This window comes from Pteronotus mesoamericanus, unplaced genomic scaffold (genome assembly GCF_021234165.1).
Source record: "Pteronotus mesoamericanus isolate MK-2021 breed Mesoamerican mustached bat unplaced genomic scaffold, CSHL_Meso_final contig_94, whole genome shotgun sequence".
In the NCBI taxonomy this organism is placed as follows: domain Eukaryota; kingdom Metazoa; phylum Chordata; class Mammalia; order Chiroptera; family Mormoopidae; genus Pteronotus; species Pteronotus mesoamericanus.
The window spans coordinates 3,434,644-3,449,982 of NW_026555285.1; the positions used below are offsets into that span (position 1 = coordinate 3,434,644).

Below are 15,339 nucleotides of genomic sequence, written 5' to 3' on the forward strand. Positions count from 1 at the left end.
TACTATCCCTATGCCTGAGGAGCAAAGGCAAGATGTTGGAATAATAAAACTTAAAAATTTGGATGGGAGGCCAGGTAGAGCTAGAATTGGGACCTCTGGGAAAGAGGCACAGCTTGACTGTCTCTGACATCTCTGAACTTGAAGAAGCTCTGTGAGACTGTAGCCAACCCCCTGAGGTGGGGACACTGGATACTTGGTGCTGGTGTTTCTGAGGGGGTGTAATGTAGTTCATCCTGCAAATATTGGAAAAATTTCAAAATGTATACAACCGCTGCTACAGGAAGGGATCATACTTGCCAAGATGCATGGTGATATTCACAGGAACCGGAAGCTGACAAGAAACACAGAGGAAGCAAACAGGGAGTGCAACTCCCTTCTTTATTGTCCAGTCTTGCACTCTCCCTCTAGCAGGGAGTCAGTTTACAAAGGAGAAATACCGTTTTCAGGGTCCTGGCACAGGCACCACAAAGCAGAGAATGGAAGGGTGGATTGGAGTTATGGGACAATCCCACAAACCTCTGTTTGACTCTCTTTTCCCCAATTTTCTAATTACACTGAGTCTATCAGAAAGTAAAGCAATGAGAGAATTAAAGAAACATTCACTTACAAACCATTAGAAATAATTATTACTTTAGTAAGGGTAACTATTACTAAGAATTCCATAATAAAAACAAAAAACAAAAAACAAAATACATCCTTGTCCATCTTGGTGGCAGATCCACCTCCTGCAGTCTCCTCAGCAAATGGGCCCTGTGGCCTAGCACCCCCATTACTGTCACCCGGGATTTGGTGCTGAGGTACAGGAGGGGTCACCACTGATGTTTCCAGCAGTCTACAAACAAGAGCATGGCAGCCATCCCCTCCAGCAGCACACTCGTGGCTACACATGATTACTACTTGCGCTGCCTGGGCTCCATGTCCAGTAACAGCTTCTGCAGAAGTGCCAGTGCCCTAGGGAAGTCATCTCCCACCCCCCTGGTCTCCCCAAGGCTGACTTGGGTCACTCCCCAAGACTGACCTGGGTGGGGAGCTTCTTTTTCAGGAAGTCCACTCTCCCATTCATGGCCACAGTGTTGGAATCCCCAGAGTGCTTGAAATCTCCTAGGCCTCCAGCAGCATGATCCCCAGGCCTCCAGCAGGATGATCTGGCTCAGTAAGCGACAAGGAAGCTGCCTGGCAGCCAGTGCGGCAAAGTCACCATTGGGCCTCCATTCTAAGTGGCCACCAGCAGCTACCATACTTCCAAAGGTGCTAGGCTCTATTCAGCCCCTTCCCCACCCCTCCTCTGCACTCCCTTCCTCTTTCTAACCCCACCCTGTTGACTAGGCAGGCTGTAGGGAGCAGAAGCAGTTGGGTTCTTTTATATCAAAACAGCAAAACAACAAAAAGGAAGTTGAGAGAGCACCACTCTTTACTACCAAGCCACACACGAGCATTCCTGACATCCCATAACCGCATGCCTTGCATGAAGTGGAAAAATAAAAGAGCAGCCAGAAAAAAACAAAAGCCTTTAAACAGTTGTGTTTATTGCTTGTAAGAACTGGAATTCCTACCTATCCCAATGTTGGAAACACTGAAAGCTGGAAAAAGGTAGGATTGAAAGGTTTACTTAGAAGGGAAAATAATAAAGAAAAATGCAACTTGGAATTTAGTTTATACATAGAATGTATGTCTGTTCTTATTCTATACTTTGCAGGCATTTGGCATTCTACTCATTCCTTATAAAATCTTGACCACTATTATGATAAAATTCTTTTAAAGTCAAAGTTCAAGGTTAATTGATACCCTGCTAGTTAAAAGAGGCTTTCTTTCTTTTTTTTTTTTAACTTAAGATACATTTGTTCCAATTCAGTGATTCACAATAGATTCATGGCTGAGGCAGTTGGCCCTAACAATAAGGAACAAAATATGGAAATATTTTAGTCAGGAATAAATTTCCTACATGGTCCAATTGCAAGGATTCTCTGTAATTAAACTGTTCTTAACGTTGGCTTAAGTTTTAATAAGCTGATGCCTAACTTTCCCATGATTGTTCTCATTCAAAACAAATCAGAAAAATATTTTTTTTCCTGAAACTGCAATGCATTTCAGAGGCAGATATTTAAAGTGCATTCAAATAATAAAGTACAGTACCAAAATGGTGCATTCAGTCTTTAATGTGTTTAGTATTTCCAAAGTTGCCTAAAAGCCTTTTTAGCATTGTCATAAATCATAACACAAATGATGTTTCTTGATATCTTTCAGTCTGATTTCAGTCCTGTGCCACAAAAGCTTCCTTTATCAATATGGCTTTTTGGTAAATGGCTTCATTTTGTTGTTGACAAGGCTGATATAAACAAGTTATGTAATTCACTCTACTACCAAATAAATCACATGTGAACATTTAAGTTAAACAGTGCTAGCCTCATAGTCTGGCAAGTGTTTTGTCTGCATGGAGAATGTTTGACATTTAAGCTCAACCCAGGAAAACAAAAACAAAAGCCTAGGTTTATTCTTCTGTGCCTGACGAGGGGCATTATGTCAGTAAAAAGTGGTTTAACTATGCCAAATAAGGAAGTTAAAGTCATCATTTCTAAGCATCTTTCAAGGCAAGCTGTTTTCAGAGAAACCCTGAGCCTTCCCTTGATAAAGTCAGTGATGTTACAGGGTGATTTTTATGTAAACCAGAACCTGTGACCAAAACCTAAGAATGCTTGGTTCCATATTGGTGAAATGTGGAAGTTCAGTATAAATTCTGAACTTCTACTGGTAGGAGAAGTTAGGCATTTACCAGGTGCAGGAGAGACACAGGACAGGTATGCCTCAAGTCTCCTACATTATTGAGAAGGAAATGCTTTTATGTCTTTCATTTCTTTAGATCTGAGTTGATGGTTGGGGTGCTAAGTGGGTTGTAAAGATGCTCAGGAGAGGATGCTTAACATCGTTAGTTATTAGGGAAATGCAAACCAAAATCATAACAAGCAATACTTGACAAAAATTAAGTTGACTACAGTGAAAAGGAAGGAAAAGAAGTGTTTGTGAAAATGTAGAAAAATTGGAACCCTCATAGTACTGCTGGTAGGAACAAAAAGTAGTACAGCTGCTTTAGAAAACATTGTAGTAGTTCTGCAAAGAGTTAACTACATGACCCTTGTCACATACTCCTGAGGACTGAAAACAAATGTTCACATAAAAACTGGTACATGAATGTTCATAACAGCAGTATTCATAATAGCCCAGATAGACACAACCATAATATTCATTAACTGATGAATGGATAAACAAAATGTAGATCCATACAATGGAACATTATTTAGCAATAAAGGGAAATGAAGTACAGATGACATCCTGCAGCACGGATGAAACTTGAAAACATGTTAAGTGAAAGAAGCCAGACATACTGCCTGCTTCCATTTACATGAATTGTCCATATGAGAAAATCTATAAAGACAGAAGACAGATTAGTGATTGCCAAGGATTTGGGGAAGGATGGGTGAAAAGGATGTGACTGCTAATGTGTAGAGGTTTCTTTTTGGACTAATGAAAATATTCTGGAGTTAGTGGTAATGGAAGCACAACTCTGTGAATATACTGAAAATTAAAGTTCACACTTTAAAAGGATGAACTTTTTGGCAGTAAATTATATCTTAATAAAGCTATTGTTTAAAAATAAAATTTAAAGAGACATTTATTCTCAGGTGTGAAGGCTGTATTGCAAGAGCCTAAGGGTAAATGCCTCATTAAAATTTAAGACCTTGGTACTTTGCTTTCCTCATCTTAGTCCAGGCCCTGTTAGTGCACTGTGGAGCTCTGCCACTGCTCTTCATTTGGGTTTTATACTTCATTTACTTGCCCTGTTTCATTTTTGGAACTCCAGTTCCCCATGGCCCTACCGCCAAATCTATGCCCCCTTGCCAATCTTGATTGAAGCAAAAAGGTGAGGTCCGTGTCTGTCTTGTTCTGACGCAGCCACAGAAAGCCTGGTATGTAATAGGTGCTACAATATCTGTTGAATAAATGTTATTTTCTTAAAAAATCCCACCTCCCATTGCTTGCAGGTTAAAACCCAAACTTCTTCCTGGGATGGCATCAAAGGTCTTTTGCAACCATGTTCTTACCAACCTGTTCAATCTCCTCCTACATTGCTCTTCAGTTTCCTGTATAATGTCCCTATCATCCTGAATGAACCCTTTGCAGGTCATAGAATGTTTCATGAGCTCTCTCTCCTATCTTTCTATTTGTTCCCCCTCTTCCTGGAACTTTCTCCCCAAATAATAACTTGGATTCTTATTAATCATTCTTTCTTCCCTCTCCCTTTCACAGATGTCAGATCAACATCGTAGTCTGAAGGTTCTTTCTATTGTAGCTGACTTCTGCTCATCTATCCTTCACAGGCATTTCCCCCAGCAAGTATGTTGCATTTCTAACCCTGTTTTGGCTTCTGCTTTTCAGTGGACTTGAACTAACATACTAGTTTGTCAGTCACACCATTATTTTTATTCTATCAGTATTTTTTACACCAGAAATTATACTGTGAGCCCTAACTTATCTAAATCTACACTTAACATCTTTACTTTCTTTCCAAATAATATAAAGACTTTAGATTCTTAAACTGTATTTCTTTACTCTCTTTGCCAGTATGATATATAGATGTCAGATATTTTTAATTCTTGCTTTTTTAAAACATATAATAATACTACTGTTGTCTTAGATGATGTTCATTTATAATTTGTACCATTTTGAGTGCTTTTCATTTCTTCCACTTGCAATTACTTTCTTTTGGCCTGAAGCATATCCTTTAGAATTTTCTTTCATGAGGGCATGCTGTTGGCAAACTTTCTGTTTCTATGAATAAGTGTTCATTTTGACTTTATTCTTGATAGATAATTTAACTGGGGGTAGAATCCTAAGATGGTCGATATTTTCAATGACTTAAGGATGGTGGGAATTGGAGAGTCAGAAATGAACAGATATTCTTCAAGCTCAATTGTCACCTTCTTGGATCCCTAGCTTACTCAATAGTCAAAGGTGCCATCCAGATGGATTAAATATATAAAATATAAATCTATTAATTTAATAAAAGAACATGCAGGAGAATATGTTTGTGCCTCAAACATACCTAAACCATGAGGCAAAAGTCTGAAAGATTTGACTATGTAAAGTTGAAAGATTTCTATTTAAAAAACATTTTAATTTTTAAATATATTTTTTGATTTAATATTTATTGTATTTTTTCCATTATCATTTAGTCCCCTTATACCACCTTCACCCCAGCAGTCATAACACTGTCGTCCATGTCCATGAGTTTATTTCCTTTTTTGCTTGATCATTCCACCTCATAACCTCCCCTGCTTAGCTGTCATCCTGCTCTTTATCTATGAGTATCTATCTCTATCCATGTCTGTTTTTTCCTAAAACACAACATTTTTAAATTTAACAGACAGATGCCAAAGCAAAAGAAGGCACTTGTAGTGTCAAAAATCATAATTCATTATTATTTGCTAAGACAATTGAATAATGAACAAGGGATATGAATAGGAGTGATAATGCAAATGGTTAAGTATATGAAGAGGGTTTCAGCCTTATTTGCAGTCACAAAAATGAAAATTAAAATAATAATGAAATACCATTTTTCATTTAATATTTTGGTAAAAATTAAAAATATGGATAATAGCAAGTGTTGACAAAGATATGGAGAAATGAACACCACTAAGTGCTATTGGTGGGGTGAACTTCTACAATTATTCTGGAGAGAAATTTGACAGTTTTTAGTAAAATTAAGTGTGTTTATATCTTATGATACTGCAGTTCACTTCTTTGTGTATAGCCCAGGGAAATCTGTGCAAAAGTCTATGAGAGACAGATATGGGGCTATTTATGGCTCTGTGGTTAGTTGAGGTAGTAAGGAGCTGGAAGCAAGCTGTGTCCTATAGGAAAGTGACAAGTAAATGGTTGAATACTATGCAACAATTAGAAGCAATGGTCTAGATGTACTGTACAGCCTTAGTGATAGGTCTGAAAAACACACTGAGTGAAAAAAAAAAGTGCAAAACTGAAATATGTCAATAGCTTAATACTATTTAAGTTATAGACATGTACACACAAAATATCACTCCAAATTTTATAGGGATGCATGTATATATTCAAAAACAAATACTGAACATCTGAAAAAGAATGCTTGTGTGTGAGAAGAGACTATGGGAGTAAATAAAGGGGAATAAAGAGGGAAAAGCAAAACAGGAAAGGAGCCATAAACTAAAGAGAACAATCAACTCATCTTTTTGCCTCTGAGGTCCAATACTCAACCCTATGCTTCTCAAATTTTCAAATGTCACCTCCTCTGTCAGGTCTTGCTTGGCTGCTCCATAAAGATGGAATTTATAGTTGTTTCTTCTGGTTTGTCCCATGATCTCACCATTATACTTTGTCCCAAATTGCATTTGAATACACATAATACTCTATCATAATTGTTGTTTTTTTCTTTTCTAGTAAGGTGATGAGAATTTTTGAAGGTGGGGACTGAGTCTTACTTATCCCTGTGTTCTCATCAAGCAGCTCATTGACTGGCATCTTAAATGTTGAGTGAATGATGGAAGGGAATCTTACTAGAGGAAAACTTGTTGGAATGAAGTAAAATCAGCAAGGTGAGTAATTAGAAAATGGAGGGAGAAAGAAACAAATTTCAAAACAAAGGCCATAAAAAGAAACGAGAAGGACACTTCATAATTCTTAAGGAAAAAATTCATCGAGAAGATATAACCACTATAAACATATATGCACCCAACATAGGGGTCCCCAAATATATACGAAAATTTTGAGAGACTTCAAGAAAGATATCGACAGCAACACGTACATCATAGAAAGTTTTTACACCTCACTGTAAACAATGGATAGAATTTCCAAGCAAAGAATCACCAAGGATATTGTGTCATTGAACAACACTCCAGATCAAATAGACTTAATCGATATATACAGAGCCTGTCACCCCAAAGAAGCAAAATATCCATTGTTTTCAAGTGCACATGGAACAAAGAGAGACCATATGGGTAGGACACAAAACAAGCCTCAACAAATTCAAGAAAATTGAATTCATATCAAGCATCTTCTCAGATCAAAATGGCTTGGAACTAGAAACCAACCTCAAGGAAAAAAACTCAAAAACATTCAAATTCATGGAGACTGAATAACATGCTATTAAACAATGAACTGGTTAACAATGATATCAATGAAGAAATGAAAAAGTTTCCAGAAACAAATGAAAAGTAACACACAACAGTCCAAAACCTATGGGACGCAGTGAAGGCAGCCTTAGGAGAGAAGTTCATAGCAATACAGGTCTACCTATAAAAGATAGAAACATTTCAAATAACAATCTAACCCCACATCTACAAGAACCAGAGGAACAACAACAAACAAAGCCCAAAGTGAATAGAAGGAAGGAAATAATCAAAATCAGATCAGAATTAGAGACTAAAAGAACAATTCAAAGAATCAACAAATCCAGATTTTGTTTATCTTTTGTTTGAAAAGATAAAATCGACAAACAAAATCGACAAGCTTTTAACCAGACTCATCAAGGAAAAAAGAGAGAGGACCCAGATAAATAAAATTAGAAACAAAAGAGCAGAAATTATAACCAATACCACAGAAATACAAAGGATTGTTAGAAATTATTACAATCAACTATATGTCAAGAAATTTGATAACTTGGGAAAAATGGACAAATTTCTATAAACATAATTTTCCAAACTTGAGTCAAGAAGAAGCAGAAAGTCTGAATAGACTGATAAAACCTATTGAAATTGAAGCAGTAGTCAAAAAACACCTGGCATGCAAAAGCCCTAGGCCGACAGTTTCACAGGAAAATTTTACCAAACATTTAGGGAAGAACTAACTCCTATCCTTCTCAAACTATTGCAAAAAATTCAAGAAGATGGAAGACTCCTAAACTCTTTTTATGAGGCCAGTAATATCCTAATTCCAAAACTAGCTATAGACACCACAAAGAAAGAAAACTGCAGGCCAATATTGCTGATGAACATAGATGCTAAAATCCTCAACAAAATATTGGCTAAGCATATCCAGCAATACATTAAAAAGATCATACATCATAATCAAGTGGGATTATACCAGGGATGCATAGATGGTACAATATTCACAAATCAGTAAATGTAGTATATACATAACCAAGTGAAAAACCAAAATCACATGATCATATCACTAGATGCTGTAAAAGCATTTGATAAAGTACAACACCCATTTATGAGGAAAACAATCAGCAAAATGGGAGTAGGGGGTGCATACCTCAACATAGTAAAGGCCATATGTGAGAAGTCTACAGCCAACATTATAGTCAACAGGCAAAAACTAAAAGCTTTCCCTCTAAAATCAGGAAGAAGACAAGGGTGTCCACTTTTACCACTTTTATTCAAGATAGTATTGGAAGTTCTAGCCACAGTGATCAGACAAGAAAAAGAAAAAAAGACATCCAAATCAGAAAAGAGGAAGTGAGACTGTCATTATTTGCAGATGACATGATAGTGACATAGAAAACCCTATAGGCTCCACTAAAACAAAACAAAACGAACAAACAAAAATACCCAACTCACCCTAATAAGTGAATTTGGCAAAACAGCAGCATTTCTGTACACCAACAATGAAATGTCAGAAACAGAATCTAGGGGGAAAATCCCATTTTCTATAACAACAAGAAAAATAACGTACCTAGGAATAAATTTAACCAAAGGAGGTAATAGATTTGTACTTGTATAATACAGAATGCTGATGTAAGAAATAAAGGAAGACACAAATAAATGGAGGCATATACTGTGTTTATGGATTGGAAAAATTAACACCATTAAAATGTCCATACTACCCAAAGTAAACTATAGATTCAACATAATCCCTAGTAAAATACCAAAGACATATTTCACAGATATAGAACAAATATTTCAAAAATTTATATGGAACCATAAATGACTGTGAATATCCTCAGTAATCTTGAGAAAGAACAAAGTAGGAGGGACCACAATACCTGATATCAAACTATATTATGGGGCCAGTGTAATCAAAATAGCCTGGTTCTGGCATAAGAACAGACACATAGATCAATGGAACAGAATAGAGAGCCCAAAAATAAACCCATGTCTCCATGGTCAATTATTATTTGACAATGGGGGCATAAGCATAAAATGGAGTAAAAATAGCCTCTTCAATAAATGGTGTTGGGAGATCTGGACAGCTACATGCAGGAAAAGAAGAAAATGAAACTAGACCACCAACTTACACCATACACAAAAATAACTCAAGATGGATAAAAAACTTAAATATAAGTCATGACACCATAAAAGTCCTAGAGGAAAACATAGGCAGCAAAATTTCAGATATCTCATGCAGCATTATTTTCACTGATATATCTCCTGGGGCAAAGGATAAAGGAAAGAATAAGATAGGACTACATCAAATTAAAAAGCTTCTGCATGGCTGAAGAAAATATCAGCAAAGTGAAAAGGGAACCAACCATAAGGGAAAACATATTTGCCAATAATACCTCTGACAAGGGTTTGATCTCCAAAATATATGAAGAACTCATGACTCAACATTATAAATACAAACAATCCAATTAAAAAATGGGCAAAAGACCTGAACATACACTTGAAGAATTCAATTAGAGAGATGCAAATTAAAACCACAAATGAGATACCACCTCATACAGGTCTGGATGTCCATCGTTAACAAATCAACAACTAGTGCTGGCAAAGATGTGGAGAAAAGGTAACCCTAGTACACTTTTGGTGGGAATACAGACTGGTGCAGCTACTGTGGAAAACAGTAAGGAATTTACTCAGAAAGCTGAAAATGGAGCTGCCTTTTGATCTGGCAATTCCATTGCTTAGATTATACCCTAAGAACCAATTCAAAAGAACCAATGCACCCTGATGTTCATAGCAGCATTATTTACTGGAAACAGCCTACATAGCCATCAGTAAATGAATGGATCAAACCATTGTGGTACATTTACACAATGGAATACTACACTGCAGAAAGGAAGAAGGAACTCTTACCATTCATAACAGCATCGATGAACTGGAGAGCATTGTGCTAAGTGAAATAAGTCATGTGGCAAAAGACAAATACCATATCATCTCACCTATAAGTGGAAACTGATGAACAAAACAAATGAGCAAAATGGAACCAGAGGCATGAAATCAAGGAACAGATTAACAGTGACCAGTGTGGGTGGGGAAGGTGGATAACCAAGGAAAGAATGGGAAGGGTCTAGTCAAAGAACTTGTATAAAGGACCCATGCACATGGACAACAGGTTAGGGATTGGCTGTGGGAGGGTGTGTTGTGGACTGGCATGGTAGGTGAGAGCAATGGGGGAAAATTGGGACAACTGTAATATAACAACAATAACAATAAAAATAAATAAATAAATATTCTAATGATTAAAAAAAGAAAATGGAGGGAAAGTAGGTTTCATGTATGAGTTGCTGTGGCAAATAAGAAAAAACTGCTTAGGCATGGGGACATGAGAAAGAGGATCAAAGAATTTCAGCGAGAGATTCATATCTATTTTTATGGCAGGAAAATAGGAGCCCAACTGGATTTTTTCCATCAAATTAATCCTCCAAGGTCTTCTATTTTTGCATCCAACTTCAAAGTACCACTGCATTTATCTGCTACCATTTTCAGCAATTCTGTGTGTCAGAGTTGTCTCCACTCACTGTCTCTACTTCTCTGTCTTCCATTCTCTTTTGAATCCATCCCAATTATGATTTTGCCCCATTACTCCACTGGAACAGTTCTTGTAAAGGCCATTAATGACCCATAAATTGGAAAATCTGAAGGCCAATTCCCAGTCCTTTTTTTACTTGTTAAGCAACATGAGAAAATAATACTTCTTCCTCTTTGAAACATTGGTTTTAAGGAGAAAACCTCCTTGGGTCCTCTGTTTAATACCTCCTTTTGAATGACTAATGGACATTTCAAACTTAACACGTGAAAACTTAACTTCTGATTTTCACCTTCAAGCCTGATCTTTCTTCATCCTTCTAGTTGTTCAGGCTCTAAATGAGAAGTAATATTGGAATCTTTCTTCATTTTACATGTCACATCAAATCTGTCAGCAAATAAAATAAATGATGTGTTCTGAACAAATTCAGAATTTGACCACTTCATCTTCTCTTACCCAGGTCCATGCCACCATGATCTTTTTCCTGGATCATTGCAAGTGTCCTCTAACTAGTCTTGCTGCTATTACTCTCATCACCATGCCCGGTCCCTTATCCCAGTCTATTTTCAGCACAACAGCATTCAAAGTCCAAAGATTCTTTAAAAAATCTAAGTCAGGTTACATATTTTCTCAAAATCCTCTACTGACTTCTAATTTATTCCAGAACAAAAGACACTGGCCCTCTATTACTTCTTTGACCTATCTCCCACAACTCATTTACTGAATTATTTCTCTCTAGTCCTACTGGTCTCCTGATTTTTCCTTGTTCATACCCACCCCACTTTTGACTCAGGGTTTTTGCATCTGCTATTCTCTGCCTGGAATGCTTTTGCCCTCCAATAGCCTTATGGTTTATTCTCTGACTACTTCAGTGTTGGCTCAAGTGTCACATTATCCAAGAAAGCTCTCTTAACAATTTTTAAAATAGCACCTCTTCCCTTCACTCTCTTACATTGCTTCATATATGTTTGTAGTATTTCCACGCATTATATTTATATATTCTTTACTCCTCCCTCTGCTATGGCTTTGTCTTTTTTTTTCACTGCTATATCTCCAAAGCCTAGAAAAGTTCAAGAACAGTACATATAGGATGCTTTAAAAGTATTTGTTGAATAAATGAATCACTCCCTTTAGAGAGGAAAGCAGTATTATAAAGACTGTTGAAGTCTTTCTGGATGCAGCATCCAGGAAAACACCCAGGTTGTAAGATTTTCCAGCCATGACCAGGGAGTTAAAATCAAACAAACAGAACTAAGAGCAGGAATCCAAAAAGTAGTGGGCTGACCAAGTTCTAGTAAAATACATTAAAACTAAACTACTCCAGTGGAAATGTGATGAGCCTCATGACAGCCTGCTTGTCTGTGTTCTGTGTGTCTTGAGTGTGCCTTCTATATTCCTCTCTACAGAAATCTCAGTGTTGCTCCTGATGTGATCTAGGGGTGTTTGGTTGCCAGTAACATTTTGGGGAGGACATGGGAGTACAACACGGTGGGATGGAGTTGGTAGCAAGCATAGACTCTTCCCTCTTCTTCTGGTGATGAGATAAAGGACAAATGAAGAGAGTGAAATGGTAGTTCATTCTTGTCAAATAAATATACTAAACCATCTGTCTTTGCTTTTAAACATTTCAGTGCCATATCTGGGTGGCTTTTGAAATGATGAAATATGCCCTGGCTGGTGTGGTTCAGTGGACTGAGTGCCAGACTGTGAATCAAAAGGTCGCTGGTTTGATTCCCAGTCTAGGACACATGCCTAGGTTGCAGGCCAGGTGCCCAGCATGGGGCACGTGAAAGGCAACCGCACATTGATATTTCTCCCGCTCTCTTTCTCCCTCTCTTCCCCTCTCTAAAAATAAGTAAATAAAATACTTTTAAAAATAAAATGAAATGTTATTGTGACTTGCTAGTATAAAGCCATTAATATTTATGAATAGGATAATGAGATTTCAGCTGGATATTATGGGAGTAGGGATTGAATCTATCAAAATCAATAAATAGGAACAGAAGATGGCAGAGGAGTGAATGGGAATCATGCTGACCTCCTCCCAAGACCAAACTGGAATTGTGACTAAATAGTGGAGAAATCACCTGGAAAACAATGGAATGATAGAGGCAGAGGAGCTTTGGAACCGTGGACAGACAGTGGATTCATCTCTCACACATCCCAACAGGTGAGAAGTGTGGTGGAGGCTCGTGAGGGTGGGCTGGGCGCCCATGGGCACCAGCACCAGAGGGACATTGAAATGGCCAGTTGAATCACCCTGAGAAGAACAGGGTCTGAATCATAAACAGGGACCCCTAGACTATAGCAGCTGCAACCAGGAAAACACAAAGACAAAACACAACCCCCAAAAGCTTAGGGACACTCTCTGCCAGAGACAGGCAGCTGAAGATGCAAAGAGATATTTAAAGGGCCAACGCAAAAATTTGCAGTGGCAGCCGCCCTCCTAGATCTCTGGGTAGAGACGGCAGCAGAGTGGGCTGGTGTCTGAGGAAAGATTGGTGAGGAAAACTTTGTGAAGAGAACTGAGACGGTGGCCAGCGGAGCCCCAGTGATAACTCACCTCTCACTCTGCAGCTACCATCTCGCTCAGGCATAAGGGAATCAATTAACCTGCCTTTTGTGCACTCTGCACACAGTTTGTGCGCTTGTGAGCTGGGGGGGCTAAGTGTAGACTGGCTGGAAGAAATAGAGGATTCCTGGTCGAAGGGGACACACAGCTGCATAGAGAGCCTTGAGGAGAGACTGGAGACGGAGGCGTTCGGGAAAGAACACGAGGAGGAACTGGGGTCTCTCGACTCCTTCTCCACTCTATAGTCTTCATTTTGTGCAGGCAGGACGTGCCCTGAAAGAGGCAGAAGCAGGGCGCGTGCAAGCCAGGTGGCCCACGATTACAACTCGGTCCGCGGAAATAGTGGATCCCTAACTGAAGGGGTGACAGAGCTGCCCAGAGACCCTGGAGGAGAGACTGGAGACAGGATTAACTGGAGAGTCCTGGAGCTGACTTCCTTTCATTTCCATAGTCTCCATTTCGCGCAGGCAGACCACGCCCCCAAAGAGACAAAAGCGGGGAAAGCACACAATAGAAAACCCTAAACTGACCAGTGCCGGGTTGGACGCCAGGCAGGGCTGACAGGCGAGCACACCAAGTCCAGTGAGCACACCAGGTCGGGCGAGTAAGCCAGCCCTGGGCTGGGACAAGCAGGTGCGCCCTGGTGGGCGGGGGTTCCTGCCGGCCTGGGAGTCCTCTCAAGGAGCCAGCGTGAGAGTGCAGAGTGATCCACAGAAATAGTGATCCCTGGCCAAAGGGGTCGCAGAGCTGCCCAAAGCAGCAGTAAAACACACAGTAGATTCCTGGAAGGCTCAAATAAAGGACCCAAGATCAGATAGGGTCAACAACTGACATCATCAGGGCATGCCCAGAAAGAAAAGTGGAGAAAAAATAAAGAAAGAAAAAGACCTGCCTACTACCATAGAAGTTTAATCCACAAAGTCAGGAAATCTAGATGGATCAATTGAAGCAGAAGCAAAAATAAATAAATAAACAAATAAAAAATAATAGACTCTCACAAAAATGGGAAGAAGTTCTCCCCAAATGAGTGGAAAAGGGGAATCCCCACAGAGTTAGCTAAATGAAATAGATGCAAGGGAACTGTCAGATATTGAATTCAAAACAATGGCTCTAAGGAAGCTCAATGAGCTCAGTCACCTCAAAAGAAAATATGAGAAACTGCAGAGAAACTATCAGGATCTTACAGCAAACTATATCAACCTGGAAAAGGACATAGAAACTATCAAGAAGACACAAGAGGATATGAAGAATACCATTTCTGAATTGAAGAACACAGTAGAAGGGATCAAAAGCAGGCTGGATGAAGCTGAGGATCGAATCAGTGAGATGGAGGACAAGGTAGAAAAAAGCTCCCAGAAAGAACAAGAAATGGAAAAAAGACTCAAAAAGAATGACGAGGCATTTAGGGAAATGCAGGACAACCTGAAATGCAATAATATCCGCATAATAGGGTTACCAGGAGGAGAAGAAGAGGAGTAAGGGGTAGAGAACCTGTTTGAAAAAGTAATGATGGAAAATTTCCCCAATTTGAGGAGAGAAAAGGTCTCATGGATCCAGGAGGCACGGAGGGCCCCACTCAAGAGGGACCCAATGAGGTCCACTCCAAGACACATCATCATTAAAATGGCAACTTTCAAAGACAAAGAATCCTCAAGGCAGCAAGGGAAAAGGAGAAAGTAGCATATATGGGGGCCCCGATATGACTAGGAGCTGACTTCTCAACAGAAACACTACAAGCCGGAAGGGAATGGCAAGAAATATTCCAAGTAATGAAAAGTAAGGGTCTACAGCCAAGGCTGCTCTACCCAGCAAGGCTCTCAATTAAAATAGAAGGGGAAATAAGGAGTTTCCCAGACAAAAGAAGGCTAAAAAGAATACACATCTATAAAACCAGCACTACAAGATATACGGCACAGGGTAGCTGAGTGGATAAGAAAACATGACCCACACATATGCTGCCTACAAGAGACCCACCTCAGAGCAAAAAGACCTACACAGATTGAAAGTAAAGGGATGGAAAAAAATATTCCCAGAAAATGGGTAAGAGAAAA

The 15,339-nt window shown here is 38.9% G+C and overlaps 1 pseudogene; it reads left to right on the top strand.

The window, feature by feature from the left end:
* Window positions 1-846: 846 nt before the first annotated feature.
* Window positions 847-1,121, top strand: LOC129081072 (pancreatic progenitor cell differentiation and proliferation factor-like; annotated as a pseudogene).
* Window positions 1,122-15,339: the final 14,218 nt, after the last annotated feature.